Consider the following 23,836-nt stretch of genomic DNA (forward strand, 5'->3'; position numbering starts at 1 on the left):
CTAATGCTATACATATCAAGTGAATTATAGCGAGATACACCTTTATATTCACATGACACCCTAATGCTATACATATCAAGTGAATTATAGCGACATACACCTTCATATTCACATGACACCCTAATGCTATACATATCAAGTGAATTATAGCGAGATACACCTTTATATTCACGTGACACCCTAATGCTATACATATCAAGTGAATTATAGCCAGATACACTTTTATATTCACATGACACCCTAATGCTATACATATCAAGTGAATTATAGCGAGATACACCTTTATATTCATATGACACCCTAATGCTATACATATCAAGTGAATTATAGCGAGATACACCTTTATATTCATATGACACCCTAATGCTATACATATCAAGTGAATTATAGCGAGATACACCTTTATATTCACATGACACCCTAATGCTATACATATCAAGTGAATTATAGCGAGATACACCTTTATATTCACATGACACCCTAATGCTATACATATCAAGTGAATTATAGCGACATACACCCTAATGCTATACATATCAAGTGAATTATAGCCAGATACACCTTTATATTCACATGACACCCTAATGCTATACATATCAAGTGAATTATAGCGAGATACACCTTTATATTCACATGACACCCTAATGCTATACATATCAAGTGAATTATAGCGACATACACCTTTATATTCACATGACACCCTAATGCTATACATATCAAGTGAATTATAGCGAGATACACCTTTATATTCACGTGACACCCTAATGCTATACATATAAAGTAAATTATAGCGACATACACCTTTATATTCACGTGACACCCTAATGCTATACATATAAAGTGAATTATAGTGACATACACCGTCATATTCACATGACACCCTAATGCTATACATATAAAGTAAATTATAACGACATACACCTTTATATTCACATGACACCCTAATGCTATACATATCAAGTGAATTATAGCGAGATACACCTTTATATTCACATGACACCCTAATGCTATACATATCAAGTGAATTATAGCGAGATACACCTTTATATTCATATGACACCCTAATGCTATACATATCAAGTGAATTATAGCGAGATACACCCTAATGCTATACATATCAAGTGAATTATAGCGAGATACACCTTTATATTCACATGACACCCTAATGCTATACATATCAAGTGAATTATAGCGAGATACACCTTTATATTCACATGACACCCTAATGCTATACATATCAAGTGAATTATAGCGAGATACACCTTTATATTCACATGACACCCTAATGCTATACATATCAAGTGAATTATAGCGAGATACGCCTTCATATTCACATGACACCCTAATGCTATACATATCAAGTGAATTATAGCCAGATACACTTTTATATTCACATGACACCCTAATGCTATACATATCAAGTGAATTATAGCGAGATACACCTTTATATTCACATGACACCCTAATGCTATACATATCAAGTGAATTATAGCGAGATACACCTTTATATTCACATGACACCCTAATGCTATACATATCAAGTGAATTATAGCGAGATACACCTTTATATTCATATGACACCCTAATGCTATACATATAAAGTAAATTATAACGACATACACCTTTATATTCACATGACACCCTAATGCTATACATATCAAGTGAATTATAGTGACATACACCTTTATATTCATCTGACTCCCTAATGCTATACATATCAAGTGAATTATAGTGACATACACCTTTATATTCACGTGACACCCTAATGCTATACATATCAAGTGAATTATAGCGAGATACACCTTTATATTCACATGACACCCTAATGCTATACATATCAAGTGAATTATAGCGAGATACACCTTTATATTCACATGACACCCTAATGCTATACATATCAAGTGAATTATAGCGAGATACACCTTTATATTCACATGATACCCTAATGCTATACATATCAAGTGAATTATAGCGACATACACCTTCATATTCACATGACACCCTAATGCTATACATATCAAGTGAATTATAGCGAGATACACCTTTATATTCACGTGACACCCTAATGCTATACATATAAAGTAAATTATAGCGACATACACCTTTATATTCACGTGACACCCTAATGCTATACATATAAAGTGAATTATAGTGACATACACCATCATATTCACATGACACCTTAATGCTATACATATCAAGTGAATTATAGCGAGATACACCTTTATATTCACATGACACCCTAATGCTATACATATCAAGTGAATTATAGCGAGATACACCTTTATATTCACATGACACCCTAATGCTATACATATCAAGTGAATTATAGCGAGATACACCTTTATATTCACATGACACCCTAATGCTATACATATCAAGTGAATTATAGCGAGATACGCCTTCATATTCACATGACACCCTAATGCTATACATATAAAGTAAATTATAGCGAGATACACCTTTATATTCACATGACACCCTAATGCTATACATATCAAGTGAATTATAGCCAGATACACTTTTATATTCACATGACACCCTAATGCTATACATATCAAGTGAATTATAGTGACATACACCGTCATATTCACATGACACCCTAATGCTATACATATCAAGTGAATTATAGTGAGATACACCTTTATATTCACGTGACACCCTAATGCTATACATATCAAGTGAATTATAGCCAGATACACTTTTATATTCACATGACACCCTAATGCTATACATATCAAGTGAATTATAGCGAGATACACCTTTATATTCATATGACACCCTAATGCTATACATATCAAGTGAATTATAGCGAGATACACCTTTATATTCATATAACACCCTAATGCTATACATATCAAGTGAATTATAGTGAGATACACCTTTATATTCACATGACACCCTAATGCTATACATATCAAGTGAATTATAGCGAGATACACCTTTATATTCACATGACACCCTAATGCTATACATATCAAGTGAATTATAGCGAGCTACACCTTTATATTCACGTGACACCCTAATGCTATACATATCAAGTGAATTATAGTGACATACACCGTCATATTCACATGACACCCTAATGCTATACATATCAAGTGAATTATAGTGACATACACCTTTATATTCACATGACACCCTAATGCTATACATATCAAGTGAATTATAGCGAGATACACCTTTATATTCACATGACACCCTAATGCTATACATATCAAGTGAATTATAGCGACATACGCCTTCATATTTACATGACACCCTAATGCTATACATATCAAGTGAATTATAGCGAGATACACCTTCATATTCACATGACACCCTAATGCTATACATATCAAGTGAATTATAGCGAGATACACCTTTATATTCATATGACACCCTAATGCTATACATATAAAGTAAATTATAGCGACATACACCTTTATATTCACATGACTCCCTAATGCTATACATATAAAGTAAATTATAGCGAGATACACCTTTATATTCACATGACACCCTAATGCTATACATATCAAGTGAATTATAGCGACATACACCTTTATATTCACGTGACACCCTAATGCTATACATATAAAGTAAATTATAGCGACATACACCTTTATATTCACGTGACACCCTAATGCTATACATATAAAGTGAATTATAGTGACATACACCGTCATATTCACATGACACCTTAATGCTATACATATAAAGTGAATTATAGCGACATACACCTTTATATTCATATGACACCCTAATGCTATACATATCAAGTGAATTATAGTGAGATACACCTTTATATTCATATGACACCCTAATGCTATACATATAAAGTAAATTATAACGACATACACCTTTATATTCACATGACACCCTAATGCTATACATATCAAGTGAATTATAGTGAGATACACCTTTATATTCATATGACACCCTAATGCTATACATATCAAGTGAATTATAGCGATATACACCTTTATATTCACATGACACCCTAATGCTATACATATCAAGTGAATTATAGCGAGATACACCTTTATATTCATATGACACCCTAATGCTATACATATCAAGTGAATTATAGCGAGATACACCTTTATATTCATATGACACCCTAATGCTATACATATCAAGTAAATTATAGCGAGATACACCTTTATATTCATATGACACCCTAATGCTATACATATCAAGTGAATTATAGTGAGATACACCTTTATATTCACATGACACCCTAATGCTATACATATCAAGTGAATTATAGCAACATACACCTTTATATTCATATGACACCCTAATGCTATACATATCAAGTGAATTATAGCGAGATACGCCTTCATATTCACATGACACCCTAATGCTATACATATAAAGTAAATTATAACGACATACACCTTTATATTCACATGACACCCTAATGCTATACATATCAAGTGAATTATAGCGAGATACACCTTTATATTCATATGACACCCTAATGCTATACATATCAAGTGAATTATAGCGAGATACACCTTTATATTCATATGACACCCTAATGCTATACATATCAAGTGAATTATAGCGAGGTACACCTTTATATTCATATGACACCCTAATGCTATACATATCAAGTGAATTATAGTGACATACACCTTTATATTCACATGACACCCTAATGCTATACATATCAAGTGAATTATAGCGACATACACCCTAATGCTATACATATCAAGTGAATTATAGCGAGATACACCTTTATATTCCCATGACACCCTAATGCTATACATATCAAGTGAATTATAGCGAGATACACCTTTATATTCCCATGACACCCTAATGCTATACATATATTAAGTGAATTATAGCGAGATACACCTTTATATTCACATGACACCCTAATGCTATACATATCAAGTGAATTATAGCGACATACACCTTTATATTCACATGACACCCTAATGCTATACATATCAAGTGAATTATAGCCAGATACACCTTTATATTCACATGACACCCTAATGCTATACATATCAAGTGAATTATAGCGAGATACACCTTTATATTCACATGACACCCGTATGGAGCCTTAAAAATAGCTCTTTAGATAACATTTTCCTTTCCAGAAGGACCTTGTTATAAGACAGATCTAAGTGGTAAACTTTGATAATTGGTCCTTAAACTTTTACCATGCTCCAGACAGGATGAGCTACATAACAGCTTTCCCCAAAAGTGTTGACAGCCATACTTTACTTATTTCTATCTCAGCTTAAGACTAATTAGGCTTGGTACTAGTGAGATGGTGCAAGCTCTCCTACTCATGCTCCTTCTTAACCCTTTGAAAGGGTTAATATTTTCTGCACTAGAACTCTTGCACTGATTATGTGGAAAAAATATAAAATAATAAAATATAAAATAATAGTCTTTCACTAACTAGCACCAAATGAATTCATGAATCAATTATGTTTAAAGTTAATACAGAAATAAATATAAGAATTGTTTGTAAGAGGCTATTTAATTTGTTCATTAATAAAATCTGATTTACTGCCTTTTGGAGAAATGAGACCTCTAAGATTATAGAATGTCCCAGTTTTAAACCATGTCCCATTTTAATGATTTTATTCTTCAATGATATTCTATATTTATGATTCATTGTTTATACAAAACATTTTATTATATGTCAAGTGAGAAACTTCAACCAGCTAGATAAAGCAAAATATGAATTACCAAAATAAATATCTGTTTAGAAAAGTATAAAGTAAATTATATTATTTTTTAAAAAATTTGTATTTATTTTTTATTTTGCTGGACATATGAAATATTTTCAGCCTCAGAATATTTGATCTTGATACAAAAGACAAGGCATTTATGTGGCTGGAGAGTTATGGGATCTGTTACCCTATAATTAGGCGTTATCAAAGCATGGTGGGCAACCACAACTCTGTGGTTTAATGTTTCAGTTACATCCCATGTTGAATCTAATACTGGGTTATTTACAGCAAAGCAGAAAACCTTAGCTCTGCCAAAAAAGGCCTGTGATTTACAGTGTAATATTAAACCATTTATTTCACTAAAAACTAGGTATACAGTGTGCTAATTTTTTCTTATTAATCAGTGATAGAAAAAAATAGTAGTAGACTGTGTGTTACATTTAAATGTAATATTTCTATTTAAATTATGCTATGCTCCAATTTCTACAATAAGCATTTACATAGTTACACAATATATAAACAGAATATGCATAATATGTGAATTAGTAATATACATGGTGGTAGTTTTAGTTATGTGGAAGAAGTCCATAAGTAAAAAGAAGAGGAGAAAATAAAGCTTTTTTTTTTTTTTTTTTTGCAGACCAGCTCTTAATTTTTTTAAATTAATTTTAAAATATCTTATTTTAGTTGGTCAATCCCTATTGATGATGGACATACATAGCAATCACATGGTCACTAGCAGAGGTGTAGACTATGTAAAATACTGAATTGTTACAATAGAGAGCAAGGGATCGTTATCATACAGTTTTACTGTATCTATAGCATGCACATACATAACTATTGTGCAGGCCTAATAGTCAAGCTAACACTCTGGCCCCTATTTAAGAAAGTCTGGCGGACCTGATCCGACAGTGCGGATCAGGTCCGCCAGACCTCGCTGAATACGGCGAGCAATATGCCACCAGCAGGGGTGTCAATCAACCCGATCGTATGGAGTAGCGGTCTTTGTGACAGCTGCTTCGTAACTGCTGTTTCTGGCGAGCCTGCAGGCTCGCCAGAAACACGGGGCATCAAGCTCCATTCGGAGCTTGATACATATGCCCCAATGCCTTAAAGGACCACTAAATACAGTAGATTTGTATAATCAACAATTGCATTATAAAAAGACAATGCAATAGCACTTAGTCTGATCTGCAAATTAGCGGTAGATGTTTTCTGACAAATGTCAGTTATGTCTATTTCCACTCCCCCTGTATCATGTGACAACCATCAGCCAATCACAAATGCATATGCATATATTCTGTGAATTCTTAAACATGCTCAGTAGGAGATGGTGACTTGAAAAGTGTAAATATAAAAAGACTGTGCACATTTTGTTATGGAAGTAAATTGGAAAGTTGTTTAAAATTGCTGCTCTAGCAGAATCAATAAAGTTTAATTTTGACTTGAGTGTCCCTTTAATATATTTGATTTACCTCACATTCTTTGTAACCCATTTCCCATGTATGAAAAGGAAATGTAATCCCACCTCAAGAGACATCTCCATCTTTCGGAAATAACATCATTTATCATTATTTTTTATCATTATTATCTTATTTTAAACATTCTGATGTTTTATTTGGTATTCAAATGTGAGATTTATCTTTGGAATTCTTTTGAATGAGTTGCCAGCTATTGTGTCCACTCCCTGTCCAACTTTCTCCTTATCCTTCATATCAATATCATCAAAGAACAGTTTTGTGACTTGAGGTAGGCCCTAAAGCTGAGTAAAATTATTTAGCTGCCAACAGACAATAATAATGTTAATAGGGTTTTGGAGTCAATATTCTAAGACTGCACCAGAGTAGGCAAGTTACTAGATGAATGAATTTTAAATCATGTGACCCAGCTTTTCTTTATTATTATAATTAGCATATATTTGTATAGCGCTGCCAATTCCGTAGCGCTGGAATTTGGATAGGATGTTAGTCCAGACTGTGGGCTCAATTTATTAAGGTGCGGACGGACATGATACGCTGTCGGCATTTATCATTGCACCAGCAGTTCTGGTGAACTGCTTGTGCAATCCCGCCCCCTGCAGATTCGCGGCCAATCGGCCGCTAGCAGGGGCAGTCAATCAACCCGATCGTATCCAATCGGGCTGATTGCTGTCTGCCACCTCAGAGGTAACGGACGATTTAAGGAGCAGCGGTCTTAGGACTGCTGCTTCTTAACTTCCGCTTCAGGCGGACCTGAAGCGAAGTGGATCGGAAGCAGCATCCGCTGCTTCATAAATCGACCCCTGTGTGTGCAGGCAAGAATTTCTATGTATTTTCTAGGAAAACTGCATTTAACTTATGCATCTTTCTATTTGTAATCTTGCTAGAATGTTAGAAACCAGAAAATGAAGCTATTGTTAGGGCCAAACACTGAACAGAGGTTCGGGCCTATAATATTTTGCACACAATATGCAATGTAATTGTTAATGTTATTATAATTTCTGCATTTTTCAAGTGCAATTGAATCTCTTTGTTGTATGTATCTATTAAAGATTGTTTTAAAGAAACGAACCATGGTAGGGGATTTACACCATGCTTATCCCAAGAGTGCTGCCAATGTATTTTTTTATTCTGGTTTTCAAATATGATAACATTGCCATAACCTTATTACATTAACTCCTTAGGTGCTAGGGTGTGCTGCAAAACTTTACTTAGCAATGAGGCATAAGTCCTAGCACAACCACGGGTAAAAGTCAACTTTGCAAAAAGTAGTGCATTTAGAACAGCTTAATTTGACTGATTCGTCAGTCATATGTCTCAAAGATGGCTGAGTGACACAGGATGAATGCGCTATTAATGATCTATTAGTCTGAAAAGAATTCTTTACCTTGACTGCAATCTTTCTTTGACAATTCTGTATAAGAAATGCAAGATACCTGATTCTAGGATGTGTATGCTTTGTAACATTATGGAAATTTGGGATCTGCCATATTTACTTACTAGAGGGGATCCAATTCTCATTTCTAGATGTCATAAGGTTGAAGAAGACTGTGTTTATGTGTGCCTGTACACAAGCATTTCAAGTACTTAACAAGCTTGCGGTGAATGTTACAAGCTAAAAATAAATACCTGCCCATTAACTGAACTGCAGTCTAGCAAATAAATGCACCAACAAAATAGCAAGGTATTGTGCCCTCCTTTAAAATAGAGTGGGCATATTAAACAGATCTGTAATTATTCTGCCAAGTTGTAGCAAGAATAGTCTCCTATTCAGGTGCAAATGTGATACCACCTGCTATCAGCACCTTGGATCAGTGAAATATTTCTGTAACTTTCCCATTTTCCTTATGTGATATTAGACATATTACTGGCAACTAATTGGTTCCTTATTTCCATTAGACAGACGCTTAAATTAGTTTTTAAATTGTTGCCTAGTAGACTAGTCATGGTATGTGTGTAAAACATGGGGCAAGTTTAAGGGTTCATTTGTAGCTGCCTTAAGTTTTACAAAAAAAGCTAACTGAAGCCATTGTTGGTAATGCCAAGCCTGCAAAGTATAACATTCAATCTAATTATCAGCCAGAATTCACTGATGTTACATTTAAAAGAAAGGGCTTGGCTAGAATACTGAGATGACATGAAGCGACTGTGGAACAAAACTGCATCCTCATAGTCATCAGTCTGCTGATTTGTTCGCATTGTTCCAATTTAAGCCTGATTCAATTAGCTAAACATAAAACATTAGCTTAAAGGGACAGTCTAGGCCAAAAACAACTTTCATGATTCAGATAGAGCATGTAATTTTAAGCAATTTTCCAATTTACTTTTATCACCAATTTTGCTTTGTTCTCTTGGTATTCTTAGTTGAAAGATTAACCTAGGCGGTTCATATGCTAATTTCTTAGACCTTGAAGGCCACCTCTTTTCAGAATGCATTTTAACAGTTTTTCACCACTAGAGGGTGTTAGTTCATGTATTTCATATAGATAACACTGTGCTCGTGCACGTGAAGTTATCTGGGAGCAGGCACTGATTGGCTAAACTGCAAGTCTGTCAAAAGAACTGAAATAAAGGGGCAGTTTGCAGAGGTTTAGATACAAGATAATCACAGAGGATAAAAGTATATTATTATAACTGTGTTGGTTATGCAAAACTGGGGAATGGGCAAAAAAGGGAGTATCTATCTTTTAAAAGAATAAAAATGATGGTGTAGACTGTCCCTTTAACATAAAACTGCAATCTCAACTGAGGGTGTTATACACATGAAACCTGAGTCATGATTCTCTCAGTATGAAAGTGATTATACAAGGAAAAGAACAAAAATATTTTGTAACCATTTAACTGAAAACTCTTAAGAAAAGACCCCCACCATTAATGTAAAAATGAAGCTTCAATTTCATTGTGGGATGCACACAGCTCATCATTTACAATGATACACAGGATTGGTTATTCAAGAAAACAATTCTAAAATATTTAAAAAAAAAAAAAAGATTTTGAAGTTTATTAAAAGGAACTTTTACCAAACTTTAAATTACTTATTTTTCATGGGGAATCTTTTGTTGATATGGTAGAAAATGTGGGACTTCACCTTTCCTTTAATAATATTATAGAAGTATACTTAATGTGACCCTTGGGTCTATTCACTTAATAATGTTGACAGATAATTAAAAAAAGCACCCTAAGGGTTAATTATATTCTTTCTAAAAAAAGCTGCAATTAAAGACTTATAACCAGATGCAACTCATTTTATCCTAAAACTCTAACTTTGATCTCCCATTTATAATTTGCAACACCGGCCTTCAGATCCAATTGCTCTCGTCTGGCTTTCTGCAAGGGATGATGTGTTTTATGTTGGCTTCAATTGAACAGTTTTGGGGATTTGTGGTAGTATGGGAGTGTCTGATGTGGGTGTTTTGGATTTACATGACTCCTACATTTTGATTGACAGATTGCATAGAGTAACAATAGCATGCTTGACATGCAGCCAAACCCTTTTATACAGCAGGATGGGTGGACGGGGGAAACGTGATCATTCTCTCAGCAGTTCTAGCATTATCATAATACAAAAGCTGCAGTTGATCTTTTCTTGTTGTTCTGTTTCCGAGCAAAAGCACGTTAGAATTCTGGTACTTTAAATGCGCCTTGTATTGCCTTATCTCTTGATAATAGATAGAACAATGTCCTCTTTATCTTTGGATATTTCTTTTTCAATGTTTCCAGTATCATTCTTATACCTCAAACAAGCTGTTCCTAATCACTAGCATAACGAGACTGGCATTAATACATTAATAATTAGTAAAGGTCACAGAATAATTTAGATTCCCCTTTTCAATCAATCAGAATTCCAATGCAAAGTGCATCATTTGGATTTTTGTGGGATTTCCATATACAAAACCATTACAGTACATTTAATAACCACAATACATTCTTCACAAGTTTTTTAAATGCATTTATGACACTACAACATTCTCTATAGCTTGCAAGGGGACACTTTTACACAGGTTTTCCAATCCAGGGGTGTACTGAGCAGTCGAGCAAATAGGTGGGGGGTATGGGGGCCCACCAGTGGTGTAGCCAAGGCTCCTGGTGCACTGCCTACACTCACATTCACAGCTGGTTAAAGTAATGGTAAATTTAGAGCTATTACAATACGTTTTTATATTACCTGTATTAAAGGGACAGTCTAGGCCAAAATAAACTTTCATGATTCAGATAGAGCATGTAATTTTAAACAATTTTCCAATTTACTTTTATCACCAATTTTGCTTTGTTTTCTTGGTATTCTTAGTTGAAAGCTTAACCTAGGAGGTTCATATGCTAATTTCTTAGACCTTGAAGCCCACCTCTTTCAGATTGCATTTTAACAGTTTTTCACAACTAGAGGGTGTTAGTTCACGTATTTCATATAGATAACACTGTGCTCGTGCACGAGAAGTTGGCTAGACTGCAAGTCTGTCAAAAGAACTGAAAAAAGGGGCAGTTTGCAGAGGCTTAGATACAAGATAATCACAGAGGTTAAAAGTATATTAATATAACTGTGTTGGTTATGCAAAACTGGGAAATGGGTAATAAAGGGATTATCTATCTTTTAAAACAATAAAAATTCTGGTGTAGACTGTCCCTTTAAATCCAATAATTATTTTTTTTTATTACAAAAGCAACCGTTTAAAAATTATTTTTTATAGCTTACTAATTGTATGTCCTTCCTCTGCCCCCTTCAGGCTCCTGGTTTATGTTTTTTGTGAAGTAAAGGGCGATTCCAACCGCTCTCTACGTAGGCATCATTGCACACTCCTGAGCTACAACAGAATATGCATGCGCAAAGCTCCATTATAGTCTCCAATGTAAACAATGAATAATGAGATTAATTGTTTACCTCTGGAGCCAAGAGCAGTGGATCGGTGCTATATTTACTCCGAAAATGAGAGTGTGATTCCCCATAATAAACCAGCATTTATTAATTGCATGCAAGTTATAAACTGTGTATAGACTGAATGACGTAGGCAGGGACCAGGTTTTCCTTATAGTTTTTAATGCACATGTAGTTCAAGGAGATAGTGGGTCCGTGACATGATCAGAGCATGCTCATAACTCCAAAGTTTTTTTTGTTAAACATGCCCCTTGACTTGCACGTTGATTGGATAAGGTAGACTGCGCATATAACAAGATGTAAGTTTAAAGCTGGCAGTTGTGCTAGGGGTAGCTTAACAATTAATTAACAATTAAGGGTCAGGGGCCTGTCGCTCTGGCCCTGGTGTGGGGACCCTGTGCCTGGATGGGGGGGGGGGTCTGCTGTTTTGGAGCACTGCTTCCTAAACTGTTTTGCCACCTAAGAGGAGGCAGGCTTAAAACATCTCGGACTACTCTATCTGGGATGATTGGCAAGTCTTGCTTTTGTTCAATTGGTTGCAGAAAAGCAGGGTGCTAAGGTGAACAAGAGATTGTGCAATGTTAAAGCAGATGCTGGACATATAGGTTCCCTAGATGGGAGACTTGTCCATCTTTCTTTTAATTGGAGACTATATTTTTATAAATAAAAAGTCAAAAGTTAAAGCATCTAAATCAGAGCTTTCCAAACTTTTCATGTTGATGACACACTTTTTAGACCTACATCATTTTGCGACACAGTAATTCAGTTGTACTAGCAAACAGGAGGTTAAACTAACTTGCTTTAAGAGATACAGACACAAACATAAATGATATAATAACTAAATGTATTTACAAGTAACAGTAAGTATGTGCAAGAATTAAAAAAAGTTTAATATCACCAATAGCTACTTACTATTTTATTGGGATGTATGAGGTTGATGGGATGAACACAATTTCTGAATATTTGGTGGAATATTAGATAAAGACACTCGCATTTCATCATCAAGCATTTTTAAGCTTCTACTTCCTATCCATATATCAAGAGCAGGAGCAGCAATGCACTACTGGGAGCTAGCTGCAAAAAAAATGCCACTGACTTCAGCTCAGCATTTAAGCTGTTGCCGTCAGAGCTCGGTGAGTCCGATTGACAACTACCTGCACTACAAACACACTGCTGTCCCACTCACTGACTACACATGCAGTCACAAGCCGATTAAGGAGACTGCACATGCAGTCAGGAGCCAATGTGCTACCAATGGGAATAGTTTTAGTTCCCACTGAGCTGCGCCAATAGGTTAAGATGATCTGTGTCCCCATAGGTATCAATCACGTGTCACGTAGCAGGCAGGCGGAAAGTCAGAAAAAAAAAATTTACAAAAATTTGTGCTGAAGCAGGGACACACCTACACACTGCTGCCGACACACTAGTGTGTCCCGACACACAGTTTGGAAAGCACTGATCTAAATAATACTACTTGTATACGTATGAAAGGTTTATTTATGATTCTAATGAAGTGTTTTAAGGTTTAAACATATAATTTATAAAAGTACTAAAAATTATATTCAATTATTTATAACATTTATATATAACTGATATTATTAATTAAGTAAACAACCTACATTCAAACACATTAGGCAATTAATATCAATATTTAATTAGTTTGCTTTGGCTCCTGTATCTTTTGCTTCCATTAAGGTCTATAACAATTCTTGCGAAAACCCACTAGAAAATCTTGCAATAACTTTTCTTATGCATTGGCATTGCTTAGAAAAGTATATGAAAAATCACCCACGATGGATTGCAGTGATTCACAAATTAAAACCCTTTTAGCCCTTTATGAGGCTAATTTTATTTTAAGTCTTTTAGTCGTTTTAAGTCTTTTAGTCGTTTTAGGTACGAGTGTATACAACAAGTGAATAATGTATTTTAACAATTCAAAATTATGAACTATTATTAGATATATTAAATATATTTTATGAAACATTAAGGGCTAGATTACAAGTGGAGTGCTAATTTATCGCGCAAATCCCCCTGTTTACTGGCACGCAATAAATAACCAGTCATTTCAAGTGGCTCGTTATTGCTACCGCAAGCTCGCTGTAGTAATTAGCACTCAGAAAATTAACCAGAGATCAGATCTCTGGTTACTTCTTCAAAAGTGCCACAATTGCCCCCATATTTATGTCTAGTGTGGGTTTTTAATATTAACAAATAGTAGCATTTTTATTTTTTTTTAAAAACTGCACAAATAAGTTTTTATGGCTTAAAGTTGGTGGATGTGGGCAGTATTCCCGCTAAGGCCAGTTTTGTGTGCGGCCCAGCAGTAAAACAGTTAATAATGGAATCCCACCTTGCAGTCTACATTGTGTAGTCTTTGCTAATTGCTCTAATTAACTGTTTAACTGCTGTGTTGCTCACAAAACTGGCCTTAGAGGGAATATTGAATGTGGGGTGTTAGAGAAAAAATTGCTCTAAAATGTGTCTTTACATTGCGGACTATGGGGACTGTGTGTTCTCTGTAAATATATATGTATATGCTTTTATACTGTACATACATATTTATGTGCTAATATGTGTATATACTGTACATATATAAATACATAAATATAAATATATATTCATATACATATATATTTCAATTTGCTGCCCATCGCTGCATGATTTACAGCTTTGCAGTGCTAGGTTCTCAGCCGTGTCTCACGGCATGAGAACAAGGCTCCCATTGGAGCCTATGGACACGTGCTCTCATTAGGACAAAGCTTGTATGCAATGGGAGCGCTTTTATTATGAGTGGAGCGCAAATATCCAATCGTAATCTGGCCCTAAATATAAAAATTAGGCTTGAAGGATCAGATGATTAATGAGAAATTAGTTTGAAACATTATTATTATATTCTAGGGGCCTGATCACTTATGCGGCTTCGGGCGCAAAGCCCAGCGTCTCCTATTTTTAACAGTATCGAGCCATCATATATACGGTGGTGCATACAAGTTTGGCGGGTATATTTCACCCGTCGCCCGCTGTTTTTACTCCCATAAACTAACATGGAAATGGCATTGCAAGTCGGTATCACATATTCAGCGCAAGGACTTATGCAGCAATAATGGAGAAATTTTGCTCCATTTTCACCTCGCCACACATAGGCAGGAGCAACAAGCCTTGCAGTGAGTATGAAAGTACCGTAACTCCCTAAAAGCCTTAACAAATACCTAACGCATGTGTTATATCCACCCCTATTTCACCATCCCACCACTGCAATAACTAATAAAATGTATTAACCCCTAATCCACCAACCCCCACACTGCAAAGTACCTAATAAAGTTATTAACCCCTAATCTGCCAACCCCCTACAAAACAAAGTACACAATTACACTATTAACCCCTAAACCGCCACCCCCACAACGCAAACCACTATATAAACATACTAACCACTAAACTGCCAACCACCAACAACGCAAACTACCTCATTAACCTATTAACCCCCAAACTGCCAACCCCCAACAACGCAAACTACAGTACCTAATTAACCTATGAGAAAGATTAACACATAGCGCTAAAACCCTCTACAGGTAATACAATAATAGTAATAATAAATTAATTAAAATCTGAGATACAAGTGAACAAGTTAAGAACATGTAAGTACTCTATGTTAATATTTTCCTTCCAGGAAATATAAATCGAAGCGTCCACTAAGATCATATTCACTGGATCAAATATATCTTTTTTGCATGTCCTTCAAAATTCAAGCACAGATGAAATCCACACCGCTAGTAATCTCCATTTAGAAGGTATCCGTTGAATGTTATCCGATGTTGATTACAGCAATTGTATGTAGGCAAACTGTAGAATGTCTAGAGCCACAAGTCTCCTCCCTTGCTCCAAACAGGGGTCTGTGTAGTGTGCCGTCCTCGCAATATGCCACTGGCCTCAGCAGTCCACAGTTCAAAAAGCAGAGTATACAAAATATACCGTCTGTTAAAACAAAGCAAATAGCTACGTCCCACGGCTAGCTCCTACCCTGCACATATGCCAGTTATGGAAGCTTCAAAGGGACAGAAAACACTCAACATATGTTTCGTTCCTATACCAAGGAACTTTTTCAAGAGTGAAGTTAAGGACTGCTTGATACCTAATTTATATCATGCTTAGTCCTACCTACAAAGCTGGTACATGTAATCCTTTCTCTATACGTCTTCAGGAGAGTACCTCCCATGGCCGTATTTTTCAGAAGATACTAATGTGCCGATAGTCTGCATTAGATGTATCAACTCAATGCTGGTATTCAGATATCTATATTATTTATACATATGCGATATTGTACTTTCAGCAGAATATATAATTTTAAAAACTTTTCATGATTCGTATATTAATTCCATTATAAATATACCTATTCTAATATATCATTTTGAACTATAGAGTGTCTATTTTCCCCTTTGAATGGTAATATATCTAAAATCCATTTTACAATTTAAACAGTTTGATAAAGCACTTATTCAGAACTCAATACAAAAATTAAAAACTTATAACTTACAAACTAAGTGTAGGTGGATGATTGTCAGTAGACCTAGCGCAAATATATACACCTAAAGCTCCCTTTAAATAGGTCTCTAGTAGACCTTGTGAAAGTCAATAGTATAAGTGGGTGAAGCGAGCGCAAAAAAGGTTGGGTGAGTATTATAAAATATCACAATTTTATTATACACAATAGTAATAAAAATAATAATCAAATAAAGCTCAAATTCATGGATCCATGAGTAACATAATAAGAATATCAACAAAAAATACATATACTTAAATAATGGTGGACATAAATATATAAAAACAACAATCTTCACATATAAATGGAGAGAAAAGTGGCTTGTGCAAATGTAATTGATGAAAAAATGTCCCAATTGAGGTTTTGGGGTATTGATCATCCCAATGAAATTGTCCCAATAGAATATATCCAATGAGAGTGTTCAGTGAGATAAAAAGAAAATATGTGATGATTTGAAAAATATAAATATTAAAAGTACTCCTATATGAAAATAGAGGAAAAAAGTGAAAAAAAATGTGTTGTAAAGGCTGTCAAAAAATCCTCAAAAAATCCAGATGCAAAAGTAAAAAATCAAATAAAAATATGAAAAATATGAAAAATAGTGAAAAAATTAAAAAGATAATTATATTAATCTGGGAGTGACGTGAGGGTGGTGAACTTCTACTATCTTCTGTTAGTGAAATCCCATCAGTGGGTGTAAGAGTCTCCTGAATGATCATGTGGAACAAAAAGGACAATATTGCAGAATATATAAAACACCTTGTTAGGGTATCAGAAAATTGCTTGCCAGTTAAATGTCGACACGTCTCGGACTGATAACAGACCTTTTTCAAGCCTATAAAACTCTGTAAGCAATCATGTCTTATATGGGGTAAGTAGTCCAATCATTAGTGGGTGTTTGGGTGTTAAAATTGGTTAATTGAGGACCGCTCACTTCCTGTATGATGTTTTTTAGAATATCATTTATAAATTGTTATTTAGTCTTATGTACCAACATTTACAATCAAAATTAGTGTCACAAATGTTTCTATGAGTATAAATAAATTTTGTTTGGTATTTAGTTGGTTCCAGTTTCTTTGTCGTTTTTCTGTGTGTATAATGTTGGCCTGATGATGTCATATCCGGTTTCGGATGTGTGACGTCATTTCCGGGATGTCATATCCGGTATCGGTTTGATGCAATTAGTGAAATCGGCTCTATTAGATTCCAGTATTTACTGGACCTGATTTTAAATGCATGCATTTGTGTTATCAAATTGGCAGAGAGGTCTTGTTAGCTTGTTAACTCCATTAGGTAAACATGCCAGGCAAATATAAATTTAGTGAATAGAACCGTTAAGTGTTGGATGGGACATACTAGATGCTGATAAATAAATAAAGTCAAATTCGTAAAAGTTAGAGAATCATAAAGATTAAACATCATAAAAAATAGACATTAAGATTGGGCAATAAATATAAGACTTAAAATACATATACTTAAGAGCTTATAATCATAAAAATAATAAAAAATAGTAATGTAGTGCACTTATTAGGTAACCTAATATATTAGCAGCATCAGGTGAAGAAAAAATATTTTTTTGGGATGGACAACAATATACATATTTAGAGGATAAATAATAGTACAGTTCTATAACCTGAGTATGGACAAGGGTATACTTATGATATATATACATAGCATGGGAAGCAATATGAAAATATTGAATCTATGATGATCTATTGAATATATGATGAATATATGTTGAATATATAAATTGTGTTATATATATAATGGTGTACAGACTTCTCAACTTAGAGCACATATCAGCACACATCATTTAGATGGGACACACTATTAACCATTAATGGGGCCGCTATTGAGAATGTGAATGGGTGCCTAAACCAGAATTTGTAAATAATGTATAGATAATTATTAAAAATGGTTAAAATACTTGTAGAGAATATTTTTCAAAATTTTATATATATATGTGGGGTGGAGTAATGTTTCACCTCAAATAACCCCCAAAAAACTTGTCATCTTTATTTGTGGGGATCACAGTGAATTATGTGGGCTACCCCTTAACTGCTAGCCACAGAAAGGGGTCTTACAGGGCAGCCTAAAGTGAAAATATCAATTATAGTAAGTCATATTGAAGAAAAGTTAGGAATAATAGGCTGGTATGACTCCATGAGAATACATCTATAGGTTGCTTAAACTAGTAATAAATAGTCTGAGTCTCCTCTATCTTAGTAATTATCAGATATACTTAGCCTCCCCTGTAGTGCGTTCTTTCATGTGGAACTTGCTATTTAGTGTCATCTGAGTTATGGTCGTCTTTTGTGATTTAGTTATCAATTCATTATGGAATTTAACTTGGAGACTATAACTCATTACTGTGTAATGTTCACAATGATTTAGAGGACTATATCAGTACTAGCTGAATATGGTTTAGTGTCAATGCTATGGGTCCTGTAATAATTGTTGTTTTTCCTTCCGACTTATTGGGTTTGTCCACTAGAACACAATGAGGACTAGTTTTATTATGGATGGATCTAGTGCCTCTTTAATTGCAAAAGATGTAGTAGATCTTCTTTGTTATTTAATTCTTTCGGATATAGGCAGTCTAATGTGAATATCCATTTTGATTCATTGAAGAGTAGTTTATGTTCGTAATTGCCTCCTCTCCAATTTCTGTTAACTCTTTGAATCCAAAAGAATTTAAAGTCTTTGACGTTCCCGCCATGCTTTATTGTGAAGTGTTTGTATAGCGGGGTGTCTATGTTCTTTTTTTCAATGCATAATATGTGCTCTCTGATCCTGTCTTTTAAGATTCTTGATGTCTGTCCCACATACTGTAAACCACACGGGCATTGGATTAGGTAAATGACATCTTATCAAATTGTGGATATTGTGTTTTTCTTTATTGTGATGTGAGTATAAGTGGTTGGTCTTCCAGCCATTTTTACACATCTTACAGCTTGGACAGGGGTAGAATTCTCTAATTACTTTGCCCTGGAAGTTTACCATATTCTGTCTCTTCTGTTTAGGGATGCTTGGGGCTAGCCTATTTCTCAGGTTATTAGTTTTCCTGTATATGAACTTCGGGTGGGGAGTGAGTTTTTCTCCAATTGTGTCATCTTCTTTTAGTGATGGCCAATGTTGCTTGAATATCTTTTCTATAATGTGTTTATTCGCACAATATTCAGTGATCATTGGAACATTAATAATATCATCTTCAGACTTTCTAGCCAGTTTGTTCTTATATTTTATAAGCTCTTTTTGGTCAACCTTTCTGACTTCTTCGATCTTCCCATCTAGGATTTCCTCTTTGTATCCTCTATCTAAGAATCATTGTTTTAAAATATTGGCTTGTTCCTCCCATTTTGCTGGGTTGGAGCAGTTTTTCTTCACCCTCAATAGTTGGCCTTTTGGGATATTAGCTTTCTAGGTGGCATGATGGCAGCTTAGGCTGTGAATGTAGTTATTACAATCGACCTCCTTGAAGAAGGTCGATGCTTCTATTTGCCCATCTACAATCTCTATTTTTAGATCCAGAAAGTTGATCTTATCTTTTCTATATTCATAAGTGAATTGTAGATTCATTGTGTTCGTGTTCATCCCATCAGTGGTATATTTTAGGTCTTCAAGTGTGCCTTTCCAGATTAAAAAGATGTCGTTACTGTACCTTACACATAGGACCAGGTCCGCGCTAGCTGGGCAGGAGTCCTAAAATATTTGCTCCCATTTGCCCATATAAAGATTTGCATAGCTTGGCACAAACCTGGTCCCCATTGCCATCCCACATAATTGTTGGTCAAACTTGTTGTTATTGCTAAAATAGTTGTGGGTTAAAATATAATTTATGCTGTCAAGGTTGAAAGTACGTTGTGCTGCAGGTAAAATGGATCTTTCTTGAGGAAGAAGTTCACCGCTTTGATACCTTCTTCATGGGGAATGTTGGTATATAGCAACGTAACGTCGCTTATTGCCATTATGAATTTATCATCCCACACAATTTTGTCTAGAATCGTTAGAACTTGCGTAGAATCTCTTAAATATGACGGGAGATTGGTGACATATTTTTGGAGATTTTTATTCACATATTCAGAGAGATTACTGGATATAGATCCTATGCCCAATATTATGGGTCTTCCAGGTGGATTAACTAGAGATTTGTGTATTTTTGGAAGTTGGTAAAATACTGGGGTAATTGGGTGTGTTACTACTATGTAGTTAAATTCCCTATCGTTAAGTTTCCCCAGTGTCTTAGCTTTCATGACAAAGTCTTCCAGTTCTCTTTTATATTTCACCACTGGATTATTAAGTAATTTCTGGAAAGTTTTATTGTTACTAAGGATTCTTCTGCATTCTCCGTCATAGTCCTATTCATGACAACTATGCCATATCCTTTGTCGGCTGGTTTTATGGGCAAATTGTGATTGTTTTCAAGTTTTTCAATAGTATCAAATTGAGACTTAGATAGATTATATTTCACATTTTTAAGTTTACTGTAACTTAAGTTTCTGATGTTGTGACATACATTGGTTTTCGAAAGTTTCAATTGCACATCCTTTGCTGCTGACCGGATAGAAAGTGGATCTCGGTCTCAGATCCGTGTGTGAGAATTCATTGTCCACAGATTGTCTGGGTTGTATGTAGTTCTGTTCAATCGGTGACCTTAAGAAATGCCTCTTAAGCGTCAGTTTCCTGAGAACTCTTTTATACTGATAAACGTTTGGAATTTATCCAGGCATTTAGTAGGTGCGAAGCTCAAACCGTATGTTAGTATGGATTCTTATTTTGCAGACAGTTCAGTTGAGCTAAGGTTATATATACCTTTCACTTTATTCGTGGTGGTTGCTTGATCGGGGTTTGTTTCTTGTAGAGCTGGATTTTCCCTCTATGGGTCTTCTTTTTTGGGTAGGACCGCCTGGGTCTTCTGAATCTGTGTTCTTCCATTTTACTGCTGTTCTTTCCTTTTCCTTGTGTTATAGGTGATACACCAGGATATGAGAGAAGACATTTTGATCATAGGAATCAACACTGTTGAGACAATTACTATACAAACCTATATCAAAGATTGAACTGGAGAGAACAATATCACAACAACTCCAACAGGTTCTCCCATATCCAATACAAAAACGAACAGCAACGTACACGTGAGAGCGGACAACATCACCCTGGCTTAACACCACAGACATATCCAAATAAGGTCAACTTTACTATTGTTCAAGATCTAACCCTAGCTTCCACCTCTGACCAAGCTTTAGTTAAACCACCTGGAAGACCCATAATATTGGGCATAAGATCTATATCCAGTAATCTCTCTGAATATGTGAATACAAGTCTCCAAAAATATGTCACCAATCTCCCGTCATATTTAGTTGAAATTATTTTTATTGCAGAACATATAACAAATACATCACATATTAAATATTCAAGGAAGCTCCCTTTCCCCTTTCTCCTCTTAAAAGGAGAACTTCAGTTCAATGCCTGATAGGCATGAGTTCAAGTGATGTCCCAAAGGAGAACAAGAACTTTCTGGGCGTGCCCATATCAAAACGTAGATTTGACCAGAACAGTTCATAAATCACAGGATCTGCATATATTAAATCATATAGTCCAAAAGAAAAAGAGAGAGGAGTGCCTTTCCTTCAGGAAGGAGAAATCTGTATCCCATTATGTCCCTCCCTCTTCCTCTCTGAATCATCAGGATAACATTTTTTTCCTTTTATAACCCCAACTGTACATTTAAACAATAAATATTAAACAACAAAACAAAACATAAACTGTTTCCATAACTTGCCTGTCTCGTCCGCCTTCATGCCGTAGATCCCAGGAGGGAGCCCCCCTCAAGTCATACCTTGGTCTCAGTCAAGAGTCGATATCTTATGTCCCCTTGTATATCTAAGTTAATGTCATTGCCCTATACTGGTTGTGTATCATCCTTTTGGGTCTTTTGAAGTATTAATAACCTTTCAGAATCCAATATTCCCATATTTTCAGGAACTGTTCATGGGTCGCTTGTATATAAGAAGCTGATTCGGACATCTTATATGTAGTTTTAATCTTTTCTAGTATTTCTCCCCATGTGGGAACCCCTGTTTTCCAATACCTAGCCACACAGATCCTAGTCGCAGTACATAGAGTGCGAATAAATGTATTTATGACTTTATTAAAGGGTTTGATATGTTCGTTTAATAGTGCCTGGGACATTGTCAAATTTATGTTTTCGGACAGTACCTCACTAAGTAGCTTGGATAGATTAGCCCATATCTGTTTTATCTGGGGGCACTCCCACCACATATGTATGTATGTCCCTGTTTCCGTACATCCTCTGTAACAATTTTTGTTACCCCTTGGAGTATAATGTGATGTGATTATTGGAGTAAGGTACCATCTAAAGATGGTCTTAATACAATTTTCCTTAAAGTCAGCACTAATTAGACCTTTCCCTGCTGTGCAAAAGATTGTTTCCCATTCCTCTTTGGTTCGTGTCTCATTCATGTCTAATTCCCATTTCTCCATTAAGGGGGTTTTAGAGGTGTTTTTAGCTGCCTGTATCGAAATATATATGTGAGAGATAAGTTTTTTGTGTCTGATACTGGAGCTTGTGTATCGTTCTAGCGTTGTTAAACTCTGTCTGGGATTCTGCAGTATGGCTTTTGTGATGGCAGATGCTATTTGTAGGTATAAGAACCAATGTAATTTTTCTGGTAGTAGTTTTTCTTGTAGTTGCTGAAATGTAGCTATTTTACCTTTGTGTAGAAAATCAGCCACCCTGTAAAGCCCTTTGTTCTCCCATTTACCTATCTGACCATGGAAATCCTGGCACAGAAGTGTCCTAATTGGCCTCTTTAGTGAATCTGCTGGTAGTAGCTTTAAAGATGTAGATAGTGAATTCCACATCTCCATCATATCCCCTGTTAGTTTCGAAGCCTGTGTCTTCCTGAAGGTACTTCCAGGATGTTCCCAGAGAATATCCTCTGGGTTGTTATAACCTGCCAACAAGGTCTCAACTCGCACCCATATAAAGTTGTTTGGTTTTTGGCCTAGAAGAGTGGTCTGTGCCAGTCTCGCCGCCTGGTAGTAGTTTATTAAATTTGGGGCCCCCACCCCTCCCAGTTGTCTATGGAGTAGTAATGTTTGGGAAGGAATTCTAGCCTTCTTGTTCCCCCTGATAAAGCTGGTCAAGTCGGTCTGTAATTTCTGAAATTCCACCAATGGAATTTTAATTGGGAGGGTCCTAAAAAGCTACAAAAGCCTTGGAAGCGTATTCATTTTAACGGCCGATAAG

This window comes from Bombina bombina, chromosome 2 (genome assembly GCF_027579735.1).
Source record: "Bombina bombina isolate aBomBom1 chromosome 2, aBomBom1.pri, whole genome shotgun sequence".
Taxonomy (NCBI): Eukaryota; Metazoa; Chordata; class Amphibia; order Anura; family Bombinatoridae; genus Bombina; species Bombina bombina.